Here is a 17,626-nt window from a genome sequence, read left to right on the forward strand (position 1 = left end):
TCACATATCCTCCAAAATTTTCCAAAACCATGGAAGAGTTTATTAATATGTTTTATAAAAAGGTCAAGAATAGGATTACAAAGTTCAGAGGAGAAGTTAGCACAAGCACTGATCATCAGGCTCTGGACATCTATTGGAAGAACTTCCAAAAGTGGATGACATATGACTTTGAGAAATTTATAAGCTTCTCAAATGCAACAAGGGCTGTGAATGTTGAGATTGTGAAGGAGAAAGAAGAAGAAGAAGAAAAGGAAAGGTCATACTCTTCAATCTACTTGCTGCTAAGCAAAAAGAAGCTGAAGCTAGGGCATCTGAAGAAGCCATACTTAAGGCTATTCAAGATGCTGAAGATGAAAAGCTTCAAAAAGCCAAAGAAGAAAAAGCTAAGGTAGCTGAAGACAAGAAGAAGGAAGATGAAGCTGCTGCTATTATTGTCTCCTCTACTGACTCTATCATTATTCGCTTGGAGCAAGCTATTAATGAAATCAGAGAATAACAAGCTGGATAAAAGAGAGAACAAGAAGTTTTCAAGGAAAACTTCAAGGAACAGAAAGTTGTTGATGAAAATGTTCAAAATATGCTCCTACAGATTTTGGCGTCTTTGAACAAATCTTCTTCATCTAGACCTTCCAAACCATAGATTCTAGGATTATTTTTCCTTTTGTTATCAGAACCCTAGGAATCTTATGTGTTTTTCCTTGAAGCCATGTTTGTATTTCATATGTTTATAACTGCTCGGTTTTTATCAATCAATGTTTTACTTATGATATTATCTTGCCCCTTATGTTTCGTCTGATGTTTTACACACACACTATCCTTTTGATTATGACAAAAAGGGGGAGAAGTTATGGAGTTAATTTTGATGATTAATAATCAATTCTTGAAATAAAACACTTCTTACATTTACTAACCCCATATAAACTTTTGTTTGTGTTAGAAATGTTATGTTTTCCAGGATGATATTATACAACTCTGAAAGCTTGGCGACAGATTTTGAAAGCTATGAATATCAATTTATAAATCAGATATTAGCAATCAGACTCTGAGAGAACTTTTGGCAATCTGACTTCAAGAATGTGATTCTGGAATCAGACTCTAAGAAGACGTCATACATTATCAGGCTCTGAGTTTTTACAAAGATCGCATTTTAAGCAACCAGACCTTGAAGTTGACAATGAGGCTCTGAAAGACCTCACTCAGATCTAACAAGATCAGGCTCTGAAAGATTTCATTTAGGAACTGTATTTTCCAGAATGGAAATCAGGCTCTGAAATGAATCTATCAATCAGGATCTGAAAATGGAAGATCTCTAGTATGAAGACTCTAAAGATAATCTATGATCTATTGGAACCAGGGGAGTTACCTAGGATGGTTCATAATCATGATATTCGATCTTTACCAAGTCTTTGACTCATGAGGAATTTCTCTTAAAGGATAAGTATTCATCATCTTTTTCTCTCTGAAATTTTTATGATCTTGTACAAAATTGTGTCATCAAAATACATAGTTTTGTCATCATCAAAAAGAGGGAGATGTTAGAACAAGATTGGTTCTGCAATACGTCTCTGAGTTTTGATAATAAAAATGTGTATATGGGTATGAACAATTTTGTTATACTAATGTTTGTTTTGTTCAGTACTTAAAAAATAGGTTATGATTCTGATGAAAAGGCATGGCCAAAACATCATAAGCCATCAGGTTATGTTTCCGTGCTACACACGTTCTGATGAACAGTAGCAAGCACTTCAGAAGCAGGAACATCTGAATTTATCACTCGGTTACGAAGTCTGAAGAAACCCGTTCTGAAGACCATGTTCTGAAAGACTTTGAAGATGTGGTTCTGAAGACTATGAAGACTTGAAGCTCTGAAGACTCAAGTTTTTGAAGACAAAGGATTATGAAGACCAAGTGCTGAAGACTGTGAAGACTTGAAGTTCTGAAGAATTCAAAGCTTATTCTCGTTTCTTCCAACTCATGTTGTGAGCCTCTGAAGTTCAAGAAGAAAAGAATATAATGTTACTATGTAGTACAAGGTACAAGGTACAGATGAATGTTTCATTACACTACCGAGAAAGGACGAACGTTGCGTACTGTCTTGTCCCCCACTACATTCAAGCCGCCAAACTTCTGAAAGATTCAGAACCGCCCTCCAATGGATATATTATTGTATTGGCTATATAAATGCTTGAAGACTCAAAGAAGAAACTGCCAATTCACGATCACATTCATTATGTATAGACTGTCAATATGCTTCATATTATTTTAATCTTAGATTTGAAAAAGAAAGTTTACATTTAGCTTGTGTAGAAGCACTTAATTGTAAACAAACCCTGATCAACGGTTATTTGATTGTTCCTTGAGAAGTCTAGGGCTAGAGAGTCTTAGAGGTTGTTAGTCACAAGGGTGCCTGTGCAAGGTTGTTAGTCACCGGTGTAATACGGTGAACTGACTTTTATATCGAAATGTCGCGGTAAGCAAGAGTCGCCACCGACTTTTATTTAATCCAAAATTATCAGAAAGGCTAAAAGAACAGGAAAAACCTTTTTTAAAGAAAACAGGGTTCGGGGGGTAATTATGCAAAGGGAAGGTGTAAGGCACCCTTTGCATCCATGGTTATCCATGGGCTCTTAATTGCTTTGCTCGTTTGAAAAGAAATGTAGAAGAAGAGAATACGGACTTTAGCTCGTAAATGAGCGTAGCCTTATTGAAGGTTTATGAAAAAGTGTAAGAAAAAGATTTTAGCCAGAGCAAGGAAATTAGGAGCAATTACCTGGTTAGATGAAAAATGTTCTTTAGCCTTTCAAGGCTATCCCTACCATAGGAGGGCAAGGAAGTCCTTTGATTTGGAGGTTGAAGGGTCGTCGAATTATCGTTCGCCATAAGACTGTCCCTAGCCATAAAGAAGCCAGGTAGTCTAAGGGAAGGATCAGAATAGCCTTTTTCGTTAGGCAACTAGAGAATACCTCAGCCCTTCGTAGGCAACTTCCGAGGGACGAGGTCATATTTATTGTATCGAAGGCAGCATCATTAGGGACTTATGACCTTTACATTAGTCGAGGCAACATGGCTGAGGTATCCTCGTATTTGAGGGAGAAGTGTGCGTGGGTGCAACAATCATGTGATTAATTCAGAAATTTTATCTTATAATTAGGTGATTCTAATTTGATTAATAAGCTTGCACTCCCTAAGATTACTAACCACACAATAATATGAATAATATTAAGTGCCTTCAAGGCCAAACAATACAGCCTCGAAACAGTTACAAAATATCGGGAGGGGAAAAAGAAACCAGCGGAGGAATAGTGTTAAATAGGTCTGAACAAGTAATAATTAAAGAGTTTAGATAAGTTTTAGGGTTACCGACTATTCGAGCTTTGACGGTTGGCAAACCCTGAAAATTGGAAAAAGGAGAAATAAACAAAAGAAATAGTGAGTGTATGGCTAATTCAATGACAATTAAGGCTAACCCTAATTTGATAAAGAAATCAAAATAAAATAGAATAGATATTTAAAATAAATATGAAATAGAACTTAGCTTTTGATTTGATCTGATATGGTTTGTAGTCGGGAGGTAGCCTCGAAGTTAACCCTAAAAAATAGGCAAAAATAGGCAAAATACGTGAGTGCAAAAGAGTCCATTGACTTTCGAGGTTTTAGCCCTAATAACAATTTTATAATGCAAATAAGGAGTAAATGATAAAATAAAAGAAACTAGAGTCGGGACTTAGCTTCGTAAAAGGCGTGGCATGTGATCGGGAGGTATCTGAAAATAACCCTGAAAAGAATGCACAAAGAAATATTTTTTCAGTGTATGACAAATTCTCGCAAACCCTGATTTGGGCGCAAATTAAATAAAAATAAATGATCGATTTAATTAATTATTGGTTTTTCAACCTAATTAATTAAATCGATGAAAAGAAAATTTTTAATCAGACAAAGAAAACGTTCCTATAATTTTGTGAATTAAAACAAATAAAATATGATTTTATAAAGGAATTTAAATAAATAAACCAAATTTAACAATTAAAATAAGTAAAATAAATAAAATAAATAAAATAAATGATTTTGTTATTTGTAAAAAAAGATTTTGAATAAAAACTAGTTTTATTAGAATAAAATATATGTGAAGAGAAAAACAAATATATATATATATATATATATATATATATATATATATATATATATAAATAAAAACAAGTTTATATAAAAATTTAAAAAAACTTAGCTTGGGATCTGGTGCAGCCCGCGCGTGTGGTCCATGGTGTGGATGCATGATCTGGCGCATTGGATTAAGATGAGAGAAAGATCCAATGGCTAGGAACTGGAGGCGCATGGCATCAGTGTAGGTCATAACGCACCAAGCCCAGGCAGGTTTTGAAACCTTTGGCACGCGCGAATCAGCGAATGGGAAGACGACACGTCTCCATCTTCAACCTCCTCTGTCGTCTAAAACCTGTAACACACTTCTACCTACGGACAAAAACTTTAGCTACAAACATGGCCTTACGAATACACCCAAACCATGAAATAAATTCTTCGCGAGGCCTTGGATGAGATCGTCCAAGCCTCACGAACACGCACATGACTCCAATTTGGCCTAATTTCTCTGCAAACAGAAAGCCCTAAAAAAACTTGGAAACCCTAACTATGGCATATCATGGTACAAGTCCTTAAACGTTCAATAAATCATCCAGAAACATCATATTCATTCAGGTGAACACAAATATACCATTAAAAACAATTTATGATGCATGAATGAGGGCAATCGATTGAATTTAGATTGGTACAAATCATGACTTGAGGGAGATTATTCTGGGGGTGTTGATGGCGTGCAAGGGTCCAAAAAGCTTCAGCAACTTCCCAGGAATGCAAATCGATCCTTAAATTGGCTGGAGAATGGCTGCAACTCAGAATTCGAGTTTGAGATTTTTCTCCACTTTTGGCACTTGGTTTAGGGTTCTTTTGCTGCAGAATTCGTGTCCTAATGATCTGTTCTGATTATGTTCTTATAGGAGAAGGAATTAGGGTTGTGAAACACAATCAAATCTTCTTCAATCAATTATTTGAAATTTGATTTCAATCTTATGTTAAAGTTTCTAAATTCGTCCCATTATGATCCAATTTCTCTCGATTAGTATTTGCACGAAATTATATCAAATGTTGTGTTTAATTGGTGATTGAATTGATTAAAAAATATAATTAAATCAAGTCTTTTCAAATTTCTTTGATTTATTTGATTTAAATCATATTTTAATGAATAAAAATTCAATAAAAAATAAATAATTGTCACAATTTCGTGGCATTGGTCTTGGATCTTCTAGATGACTTGGGAAGCAAGATTGGGCCATAAAAACTTGGGCTCCTTTGCAAAAGAAATCAATTTGAGGCCCTTTATTTCACATTTTCCCTCTCAAATTTGTCCAACTTTGACAAGGCATATCTCCCTCAATTTTTGAGGTATGGAGGAGTTCTAGGACTTTTTAGAAACCTTGAAGAGTCCTCTAACCTGTGTTTTTGGTCTCATGTAAAAATAATTTTCCATGCTCCTTATGTGTTCTTTTGGAAAAAATGACTTATGGTTGACTTTTGAAAAGGACCTATAATGTTTTGGTCCATATCTATTAAATGAAGCATTTTTAGACTTGGCATGTGAGAGAAAAATTTGTAGAGAATCAATTTTCCTTCAAAATGAGCTTTGGATGGAAAATTTATGATGTTCCATGTAAGAGTTATGGCTGGTCAAAGTTCAGTTGACTTTCTCCTATGAAAACCCTAATTTAGAAACTTTTGGAATTGTTGATTTCTGATCTTTCCTTGATGAACCATGGTCAATTCTTGATCAAATGGTGAATGATACTTAAATATGAGGATGTTGACAAAGAAATCAGGAGTTTTGATTGTATTTTGACCACAATTGACTTTTAGGTCAACCGAGTTGACTTTTAGGTCAACCCAGTCGACTGTTGACTTTCTGAACTATTGAGTGATCAATCTTTTGAATTGAGACCTGAGACTTGTCGAGGAGGTAATGTGAGACATCATAGGCCATATGGGATGCCTTGGAGCCATTGGTTCATTGATTTTCTTTCAGAACAACAAAACCCTAATTTCTGAGCCTTGTTTAGGAGAGTGGGTCTTGGAGCTTTGTACTTTGATTTGAATTTGAATAGGAGAAATAGTATGGGCAAATTTTGGGGTATAACAGTTGCCCCTGTTCAATTATCTTAAACCTGAAGATGTAGAGTGGTATGTGCGCCAGTCGAAGTCTGAAGGTAGAAGAGGATTGAACACTAGAATACCAAGAAATTTGCCTTTGTCGGAGATGGGCTTGAAGATGCCATCCAACTTGATATACTTGAGAGTCAGAATGTGTCGTACGTTAGACTGTTTCTGAGGAATAAACTTAGGTTGAGTCGTATGTTAGACTAGGTCTAGTTTGCATCAACAGATGTCTGGAAAACCGTGCGTTAGGCTGGAGGATGTGTCGTACGTTAGATCAGATCCAATTTGCATCCGTAGATGTCAGGAAAACCGTGCGTTAGGTCGAAAGATGAGTCGTGCGTCAGACTGAATCCAATTTGCATCCGTAGATGTCTGGAAAACCGTGCGTTAGGTTGAAGGATAAGTCGTGCGTTAGACTAATCCAATTTGCATCCGTAGATATCTAGAAGGTCGTGCGTTAGGCTGAAAGATAAGTCGTGCGTTAGAATAATCCAATTTGTATCCGTAGATGTCTGGAAGGCCGTGCGTTAGGCTGAAAGATAAGTCGTGCGTTAGACTAATGTGCATCCGTAGATGTCTGGAAGGCCGTGCGTTAGGCTGAAAGATAAGTCGTGCGTTAGACTAATCCAATTTGCATCCGTAGATGTCTGGAATGCCGTGCGTTAGGCTTTGCTTTGAATAAGATTCGAATCTTCGTAATGTACCTGTCAAATATTGTTAGTTATGATGCATGTGTTATGCGCTCCTCAAAATAAATGAGGACTGTGTGTATGAAGTAATGTATGCAATGTATGAATATGTTTATGGTTTATGATGTATGACTATGATTTATGCTTCTTGGAACATCTTGATTGAGAAGATAGATCTTTCTGTTATTGATCTTATCTTGGAGATGCTCGGTCGGGGATTTATGATTTCTGCTTGGGGATGATAGTAACTTGATATACCTGGATTGGGGATGAGAGAATGTCGGAGAACCGGTAGTGTTGAAGATATGAAATCTGTTGGGGAGACATGTCTCTTGTTGAGAGTATTTGAAGATATCTTCTTTAATGATTACTCTGTGGGGATTCCTTCGGATTATTGACTTTGAGGGAGGATTTCTGGATTACTTTAGACATTGTCTCCTATCTTTTTACTAATCATAAGATATTTTCTAAAAGGAAAGATAAATGATAATCATGTTCATATGCATATGTTCATTCAAAATTATCATTGGACGTTTACGTATTCGAGAAAGAGAAGAACTCAGAAATATAGAAAGAAAGATAACTTGTATTAAGAAAAAGCCATGAATAGGAAAAATAATAAGAGCACATTTGTGTGTTTTTAGAAAGGTACAGAAGTAAAACAAAAGAAAAAAATAGCTATATGGAATAATCCTATTGAGTTTCAATTCTGCTATTGCTAATATGTCTTCGAGCATCTCATCCCTTGCTTGTTGGAGAAAGATGACTGAACTGGTCCGTGCCCTTTGATCTTGATATTGTTGATGGAATTGAATGATGGATGATCTGAACGAGACATAGTCGTATGCTTTAATCCTTAACTTTTGCCTAGGCCGCCCTTTCAGGTTTTCAGCCTGCCAGGATACCCTTTTTTGCCCAAGTCGTCCTTTCGGGTTTTCAACTTGCCGGGTGTACATTTATATATATATATATATATATATATATATATATATATATATCCCTAACTTTTGCCCAAACCCGTTTGGTTCGCCGGGATGCCCTTACTTTTGCCTAGGTACGTCGACCTAGCGGGTCGTATTTATGCGTAGTATTTTTTGACTATGTCTGCGTTCACAGGTTGTGGAAAGTCTTCTCCGTCCATAGTAGTGAGTATCATTGCTCCTCCAGAGAAGATTTTCTTGATTACAAATGGTCCCTCATAGGTGGGAGTCCACTTGCCCCTAGGATCACCTTGTGGTAGAATAATCCTCTTTATGACCAAGTCACCAGTCTGGTATGCTTGTTGCTTGACTCTCTTGTTAAATGCCTTGATCATACGTTTCTGGTATAACTGCCCATGACAAACAGCCGCGAGCCTCTTCTCATCAATCAGGTTTATCTGGTCCAGTCGAGTCTGAATCCATTCGTCTTCATCTAACTCTGCATCTTTTATGATCCTCAAAGACGGAATTTGAACTTCAATCGGTAACACAGCTTCCATGCCATAAACTAGTGAGAATGGGGTTGCCCCAGTTGCGGTACATGCAGAGGTACGGTAACCATGAAGAGCAAATGGTAACATCTCATGCCAGTCCTTATAGGTCACGGTCATTTTCTGTACAATCTTCTTTATGTTCTTGTTGGCGATGAATTATGGTGCTTGATATTGAATTGTGTGCAGAGCTCAGTAATCATCTTGTTATTCAAATTGGTACCATTGTCTGTGATAATCCTTTCCGGGATGCCATATCGACAGATGAGATTGTGCTTTATGAATCGAGCCACCACGTTCTTGGTAACGGAGGCGAATGAAGCAGCCTCTACCTATTTGGTGAAGTAATCAATGGCCACAAGGATGAAGCGGTGTCCATTGGAAGCAGTAGGTTTGATTTCCCCGATCATATCAATGCCCCACATTGCAAAAGGCCAAGGAGCAGTTAGAACATTCAGTGGAACTGGCGGTACGTGTACTTTGTCAGCATAGATCTGACACTTGTGGCAAGTTCTGGAATGCTGATGGCAGTCAGTTTCCATAGTAGACCAGTAGTAATCTTTTTAGCCATAGTATGTCCATTAGAATGAGTTCCAAAGGTGCCGTCATGCATGTCTTCCATAATCTCTTCTGCTTCCTTCTTGTTCACACAGCAAAGCAAAGTTGAATCATGGTTGCGCTTATATAAAGTGCCATTACTCAAGAAGAACTTTGAAGCAAACCTTCTTAAGAACTTCTTGTCATTGATAGATGCCCCTTCAGGGTATTCCTGGGCTTCGAGGTATCTTTTTACTTCATGAAACCATGGTTTTTCTTCGACCTCGTTAGTAGCTATCTCATAACAGTATGCCGGTTCGTCGTGTCTTTCAATAATGACTATAGGCGCCTCGTTATCCCATCTGACCTTGAACATGGATGACATAGTAGCTAGGGCGTCTGCCAATTGATTCTCTTCTCGGGGAATATGTTCAAACGTAATCTCTTCGAAGTGTGGGATCAAAGATAGCACCAAATCTTTGTAAGGCATGAGATTAGGATGCTTCGTGTCCCATTCTCCTTTGATCTGACTAATTACTAGGGCTGAATCCCCATATACTTCCAAGAACTTGATTCTTAAGTCGATGGCAGCTCTGAGACCCAAGATAAACGCTTCATACTCAACCATATTGTTGATACAATCGAAACATAGTCTTGCTGTAAATGGGGTATGTCCACCTGCCGGCGAGATAATCACAGCGCCAATACCATTTCCAAGTGCGTTCAAAGCTCCGTCAAAAACCATAGTCCATCGGGATCCTGGTTCAGGTCCTTCATCCGGACTAGGTTGTTCACAATCAGTTACAAGCATAACATCTTCATCTGGAAATTCAAAACTCATAGATTGATAATCGTCTACAGCTTGCTGAGCCAAATGATCTGCTAACACACTTCCTTTGATGGCCTTCTATGTTGTATACTGGATGTCGTATTCTGTTAGTATCATCTGCCATCTTGTTATTCGTCCTGAGAGAGCGGGTTTCTCGAACACGTACTTAATAGGGTCCATTCTAGAAATCAGTAAAATGGTATGGTTCAACATATACTGTCTCAGTCGGCGAGCAGCCCATGCCAAAGCACAACAAGTTTTCTCGAGCAGTGAGTATCTTGTTTCATTGTCGGTAAACTTTTTGCTAAGGTAGTATATTGCATGCTCTTTTCGACCAGACTCGTCATGTTGCCCTAGTACACACCCCATTGAGTTCTCCAATACTGTTAAGTACATAATTAGAGGTCTTCCTTCAACAGGTGGTATCATGATCGGAGGTTCTTGCAGGTACTTCTTGATTTTGTCAAAGGCTTCTTGACATTGGTCATTCCACTTTACTACTTGATCTTTCCTCAGTAGTTTGAAGATTGGTTCACAAGTAGCGGTCAGATGGGAAATAAACCTAGCGATGTAGTTCAGGCGTCCCAGGAATCCTCTAACTTCTTTCTCGTTTCGTGGAGCAGGCATTTCTTGTATGGCTTTTACCTTTGCAGGATCAACTTCAATACCTTTACTACTGACGACGAAACCTAGTAGCTTACCAGACCTTACACCAAGGGTACACTTGTTCGGATTAAGTCTCAACTTGTACTTCTTCAACATATCAAACAATTTCTGCAGATGGTCTAGATGTTCTTCTTCAGTATTGGATTTCGCAATCATATCGTCAACATAGACCTCTATCTCTTTGTGAATCATATCATGGAACAGAGCTACCATTGCACGCTGATATGTTGCCCCCCGCGTTCTTCAACCCAAATGGCATGACTTTGTAACAGAATGTGCCCCAAGGCGTAGTAAAAGTTGTCTTTTCCATGTCTTCGGGTGCCATCTTAATCAGATTGTAACCTGAGAAACCATCCATGAAAGAAAATACTTTGCATTGCGCAGTGCTATCAACTAGAATGTCAATATGTGGTAGGGAAAATCATCTTTAGGGCTTGCTCGATTCAAATCTCTGTAGTCTACACACATTCTTACCTTTCCGTCCTTCTTGGGTACTGGTACTATATTGGCGATCCATGGTGGATAACTCACAACTTTCAAGAAACCGGCGTTGAACTATTTCTCGACCTCTTCTTTGATTTTCTGAGCCATGTCAGGTCTACTTCTTCGTAACTTCTGTTTAACCGGAGGACTGTTTTCTTTAATAGGCAGACGGTGGACCACAATATCAGTATCAAGCCCAGGCATATCTTTATAGGACCAAGCAAAGATCTCAACATTGTCTCGTAACATCTGGATCAATCTCTGTTTGACAACATCCTCTAATTCAGCCCCTATCTTGATCTCTTTCTGTTCTTCGTCGGTACCTATGTTCACAACCTCGATTGGCTCTTCGTGCGGCTGTATAGTCTTTTCTTCTTGCTCTAGCAATCTGGAAAGTTCTCTAGGCACTTCACAATCTTCCTCACCTTCATCCTCAGCTTGGTAGATCGGATTTTCAAAATCATATTTAGCACTAGCAGAGTCGTTATCAATAGGATCCAGAGTGGATATGGATCTGCAGTGCATTATGTGGGTGTGTGTGAGAACACATAACTATAAAAGTAAAGAAAAATAAAAGCAAGCACACAATTTGAATACGAAACGTCCAATGCTTTATTGAATGAAAATATGCTTATGAAATGACAAGCCCTAACAATGAACCATTGTGCCTCGGGCAGGACACATGGCTTTAAAGTTTATTGTTTATTGAAATACGGAAATCTAAATTGGAAATATAAAGGAAAACTAAAACAAAACTAAGAACGACAATTACTCCTGACTATAGGAGATAGAGACAATGTCTTCAGTCTTCCTGTTGTCCAGCCCTTTGTCTGATGTAGGAAAGATCCATTTGTCTAGGTTGTAATTGTCTTCATCTTCACCAATGGCGTTGACTCCCTTGCTGATGAAATGATACTTCAAACCTTCTGGACGAGGATGTTGTTCTCCTTTCTGATCTTTAGCAGGGCAGCCTAAACCCCATTTGTTGGATTTGTATGGAATGTCAGGTAATTGCCCCCAGATAGTGCAGCCACCTTCTTCTACCACAGCCCTAGCGTCTTTTAGAGAAGCCATTGTAGGAGGAACCCTAGTAACTTTAAGAGCAGTGTAGACATGCTTAGTCTCGGGAACCACTTGAGGGACCAATTCGAACGCTTGACGGGATTCTCCAGTGAATTCAACATACTTGGTCTCATCTATGAAGCTCACCACATACTCTTCTTCACCATACACAGTGACAATCTTGCCTTTCGCTGGATATTTCAGTTTCTGATGGAGAGTTGATGTCACAGCATTTGCCCCATGTATCCACGGACGTCCAAGTAGACAGGAATAGGCGGGACGAATATCCATCACATAGAACACAGTATTGAAAGTCTAGGAACCTACTATGATCGGGAGCTCAACTTCGCCATATACAGTACTCATTGTACCATCGAAAGCTTTTACTATCACATCACTGGATTTCAGCTCAATTCTGTCAGGGTTGAGTTTGTCCAGCACCAACTTGGGCAGCACATTCAGAGACGAGCCATTGTCAACCAGTATATGAGCCAGAGTGGTGCCCCCACATTCAATGGAGATATGTAGTGCCTTGTTATGATTCTTTCCACTAGGACTCAGATCAGCATCAGAAAATCTAAGGTAGTTACCTATCGTCAGGTTTGCAATACAATTCTCGAGTTGAGTGACAGAAATCTCTTGTGGCACATGGGCAGCCTCTAGAAATTTCATCATAGCTTTGGCGTGAGTCTTGGAACAACTCAAAAGTGACAGCATAGAGATCTTGGAAGGAGTATGCCCCATCTGTTCAACAATTTCATAATCACTCTTGCGGATGATCTTCAGGAACTCATTTGCATCTTTAGAAGATGGATTTTCATTAACGGTCTCGGTTGGTGTCTGGACAGGTTCTTTACCTCGAGTATCAGCATTTGGAGTGATAGTAACAGTAGGTGAAGCAGTGTTCGGAGAGATTTCCGGAGAAAACACCCTTCCACTTCTTGTCACTTTACTAGTTCCAGCAATATTACCCACGTCGGGATTGGCGTCTTCAGAAACTTTGTCAACTGTGAGTTCTTGCTTAACTCCTTGAATATAGACCTCGACACCATAGTTCCAAGGGATAGCCTTATCAGAAGAATAGGGAATTGGTACAGGCTTAGTAATGGTGATAGGAGCCACGCGGGGTTCAGCAGAAATCCCGAAAGGAGCCTTAGTAGGGATCTTCAGCGGAGCTCTGGAAATTACGGACACGTCTTCAATCTTCAGGCCACGAGAGAAACCTTCGCATAAATCCTCAATAGAAGGAGTCTTCTCAAATCTGATAGTGCCACGATCCATCCAGCCTTGGGTACCTCTTTTCAGATTCTCATAACCATTAGGTAGGGATGCGCAGTAATAGCAACCTAGGTCGCAACCTGGAAATAAACCAGCTTGCAACAGCCTTCTCTTGATGTCAGGGAGAGGTGTTGACAGATCTCTCACATCATAGACATGGATTGTGTCTATGATAGCATTAACAGTCTTGTCGTGCTTCGGCATGGGAGCAGTAATGACATTAGGAGTCTCTGGAGCGTCGAACTCGATTTCACCAGCTTCTATCATGTCTTGGACTTTGTTCTTCAGGGCCCAACCGTTGTCTGAATGGTGCCCAGGAGCATTGGAATGATAAGCACATGTGGCTTTGGGATCATAAGTTGGATTTGCAGTGTTGACAAATTTTGGAGGATCCTTCGGGGTGACCAAGTTAGCCTTCAATAGATGTTGTAGGGCTTGAGACAAAGGCATGTTGATCGGAGTGAATTGTCTTCTTGGTCTGTTTGTCTTGCGCTGATACCCTTGTCTAGGAGCTTGCTGAGATGTTGGTGTAGAGATGAGGACATCTCCAATAGATTAATTCTGATCATTCTTATTACGGCCCCTCTGACTATGAACAGCATTAGACTCGTTTCTTCCATGATAGGGCTTCTTTGCAGTGCCAGAAGATACGCCTACTTGAATCTTCCCACTTCGAATACCGCTTTCCACACGTTCTTCAGTCAATATGAGATCAGTGAACCCAGATGAGGAACTACCCAGCAAGTGACTATAGAAAGACTCAGTTAGCGTGCCCATGAACATGTCCACCAACTCCCTATCAGTCAAGGAAGGTTGGACTCTTCCAGCTAGATCTCTCCACTTTTGCGCATACTCCTTGAAACTTTCCTTAGGTCCCATAGATATGCTTTGTAGTTGCATGCGAGTTGGTGCAAGGTCAGAATTATATTCGTATTGCCTGAAGAAAGTAGTAGCCATATCCTCCCATGTGCGAATATTGGCATTCTCCAGCTGATAATACCATTCTAGTTGAGTCCTAGACAAACTCTCTTGGAAGAAATGAATCCACAGTCTTTTGTCTTTAGTGTGAGGTTGGATCTTCCTCACATATGATCTTAGATGCATCTTGGGGAAAGAGACTCCATCATACTTAGCAAAAGTCGGAATCTTGAATTTGGGAGGAATGACGACCCCAGGAATGAGCCCTAGTTCCTCAAAATCCAGCCCAGGTACCTTCTGAATTTCCATGCTTCTCAGACGCTCTTCTAGTAGCCTGTACTTCTCATCAACATAGTCTTATTCATGAAAATAGTCCCCCTCATCATCCTCTTGGTTAGCAGAACCTCCATGACTTCCAGCGTTGGTCTTGATACTAGCATCATCATCCTCTTCTTCTTCCTTGGGAATTTTAGCTTCTTCAGGATTTTTGAGAGGGCCTTTGAATCTTCTTCCTAGGTTGAGAACACCTTTGGGTTTCTTGGTCTTCTTTTCCTTCTTAGTCAGGAGGGATTTCAGCTCATCTTGCCCTTTGGACAAGTTCAAGATCAAAGCTTGAAATTCAGCATTTTGAGCTTGGAGATTCTTCACAGATTGTTCGAGATCCATTTTCTCACTGAAATAAACAGCGGAAAGATGAGGCATTTGCTTTTATGAAACCTGTGATGTAATGTTTATGAATGATATGTTTATGCATATGCAATATTTTCGAGGACCTTGGAATTCAAATTTGTTTAAAACCAAACAAAAAGAAACTTTATTAATAATGCTTAAGGAAAAAAAATTGTAAATTGTTTTATTATTCTCTTTTACAATGATAAAAGCATAAAACTAGAAATAAAATAAAATCATAAAACTAGGAATAAAATAATAATAATAAATATAAAAACAAAAGTCTCCCATGGACGCTTCCTTTTTGAACCAATGAAGTTGTTGATGCCTTGTTCCGCATGGAGTAGCTTTGTGAGCTCTAATACTTTCTTTTCTTTAGCGCGAAATTGAGCTTCAAAAGTATCTCTTTCTTCCTTTAGTTGAACCCAAGATCTCTTTAATTCTTCGATGTCAGTTGGCATGTCTGGATGAGCAATAACTTGAGGAACTTTTTCCTTGCAATCAGGTTCCACTATCACAGGTAGGACATATGGATAAGGCATGATGAGGCGTTGAGCACGAGTGCGCACCCATCTGAGGTAAGGTCCTAAAGGAATGGAGTTCCTTTGCCCCAAGCTCTTGCTATCAATTCTGTTCACCATATCCCATGCTCGTATAAATTTCCGGCGGTGATTCTGAACATCATCTTCATAATCAAACACAATCCCTTGTATGAGCATTTGATGAGGACCATCTCTTCGAGCGTAACCAAACTGACGCAGTGCCAAGCAAGGATTATAAGTAATACCTCCTCGTATGCCAAGTAAAGGCACATTGGGATATTGTCCACAGCGGTCGATGATAGTAACATTCTCCTTGGATAAAGAAAGCCAACGGATATCAGAATGAGAAAGTGACATTATCCTCTTATGCCATTTCAGCCTTTGGTCGTTCCTCATTACTGAGCGAGGAAAGTGCGAAATAAACCACTTAGATAGCAAAGGTATGCAACACATAAGAGTCTCTCGTTTCTTCATAGTACGAGTGTGAAGAGAGTGTAGGATGTCTCCAAGCAAAGTAGGAACTGGGTTGCGTGTCAGAAATATCTTTATGGCATGCACATCAATAAACTGATCAGGATTAGGGAATAATACTAAACCATAAATAAGTAAAGCTAAAATGTCTTCGAAGGCTTGATAACTCATGGACTTCAAAAACATGCGAGCTTTTCCGAATAAGAACTTAGCGAGGAATCCTTTGACTCCACTTCTGGTTTCCCAATGACCTTCAATATCAGACTTTTTAAGATGTAAATCAGAAGCGATAATTTCCAATTTTGGAATTTCTTCCAAACCAGTGAACAGAATCTGATCTCGGATAGGGAGTCCAAGTATGTCAGAAAACTCCTCCATAGTAGGCACCAACTGATAATCTGGAAAAGTAAAACAATGATGCTCGGGATCAAAGAATTGAAACAGTACGCTCATTATCTCTTCATATAAACCTGAGGTGACCAAACCGGGCAAGAGACTGTGTCTTTCAGTGAATCGGGAACCTCCAGGAATCTTTAATACCAACTCTTTCAGCTCGGAAGGTATCTTCACAAAGTTAACTCGAATGGTGTTTCTAGTCTCCATGACCTACAAAATAGAACAAAGATGAATTCTTTGGTCCTCGAATGGTTAGTCATGATGTTATGATGCTTATGATGTCATGATGTCAAGTAGATAACAAACACAAACAAATCACACAATTTTGCCTTAAGGTTAGGCTTGCATGTGGTCCAGAGGTGCATACCCTCCCCCTGAAGTTTAGTCGGTTCAAACTTGTCCTATATAAAGATCGGGTTCTAGGGAGCTCATATCATTGACCTTTCTCGAAGGCGCTTATCTCAGTTCGGCAATCGAATCGCCAACCGAAAAGGTCCTGAAAGTCCAGTCCATATAAGTGTAGCTTCGAGTATTAACCAACTTCAGTCGGAACCAAAGCCAGCTATCTCGCTACTTTCTAATAGGCCAAAGTCAAGTTCGACTAAGGTTCTAAGGGCAAATTAGTGCTTAATGACACCACGCGGCAGCCAAGCATTTCCTCAGGTCGGATCCCAAGGAACACCAGGACAAACCAATGTGTCACACTAACGATGGCCATCAGATCAACCACATCAGTATATGCTGTGCAGTCTCCTTGATCTCATGCCATTTACCTAAGGTACTCAGACCCGGGTTGGGATCTTTCACACAGCAAAATAACCACAACAGCCCTGCAAAAATAAAGCAATCAAAGCAAATAATAGAAAACATTTTAAGTGAATCCTAAACTTTTAAGGTAACCCGTCTTTTTAATCGAAAATCCCCAACAGAGTCGCCAGTTCTGTAATACGGTGAACTGACTTTTATATCGAAATGTCGCGGTAAGCAAGAGTCGCCACCGACTTTTATTTTATCCAAAATTATCAGAAAGGCTAAAAGAATAGGAAAAACCTTTTTTTAAAGAAAACAGGGTTCAGGGGGTAATTATGCAAAGGGAAGGTGTAAGGCACCCTTTGCATCCATGGTTATCCATGGGCTCTTAATTGCTTTGCTCGTTTGAAAAGAAATGTAGAAGAAGAGAATACGGACTTTAGCTCGTAAATGAGCGTAGCCTTATTGAAGGTTTATGAAAAAGTGTAAGAAAAAGATTTTAGCCAGAGCAAGGCAATTAGGAGCAATTACCTGGTTAGATGAAAAATGTTCTTTAGCCTTTCAAGGCTAACCCTGCCATAGGAGGGCAAGGAAGTCCTTTGATTTGGAGGTTGAAGGGTCGTCGAATTATCGTTCGCCATAA

Source organism: Vicia villosa, unplaced genomic scaffold (assembly GCF_029867415.1).
Source record: "Vicia villosa cultivar HV-30 ecotype Madison, WI unplaced genomic scaffold, Vvil1.0 ctg.001881F_1_1, whole genome shotgun sequence".
In the NCBI taxonomy this organism is placed as follows: domain Eukaryota; kingdom Viridiplantae; phylum Streptophyta; class Magnoliopsida; order Fabales; family Fabaceae; genus Vicia; species Vicia villosa.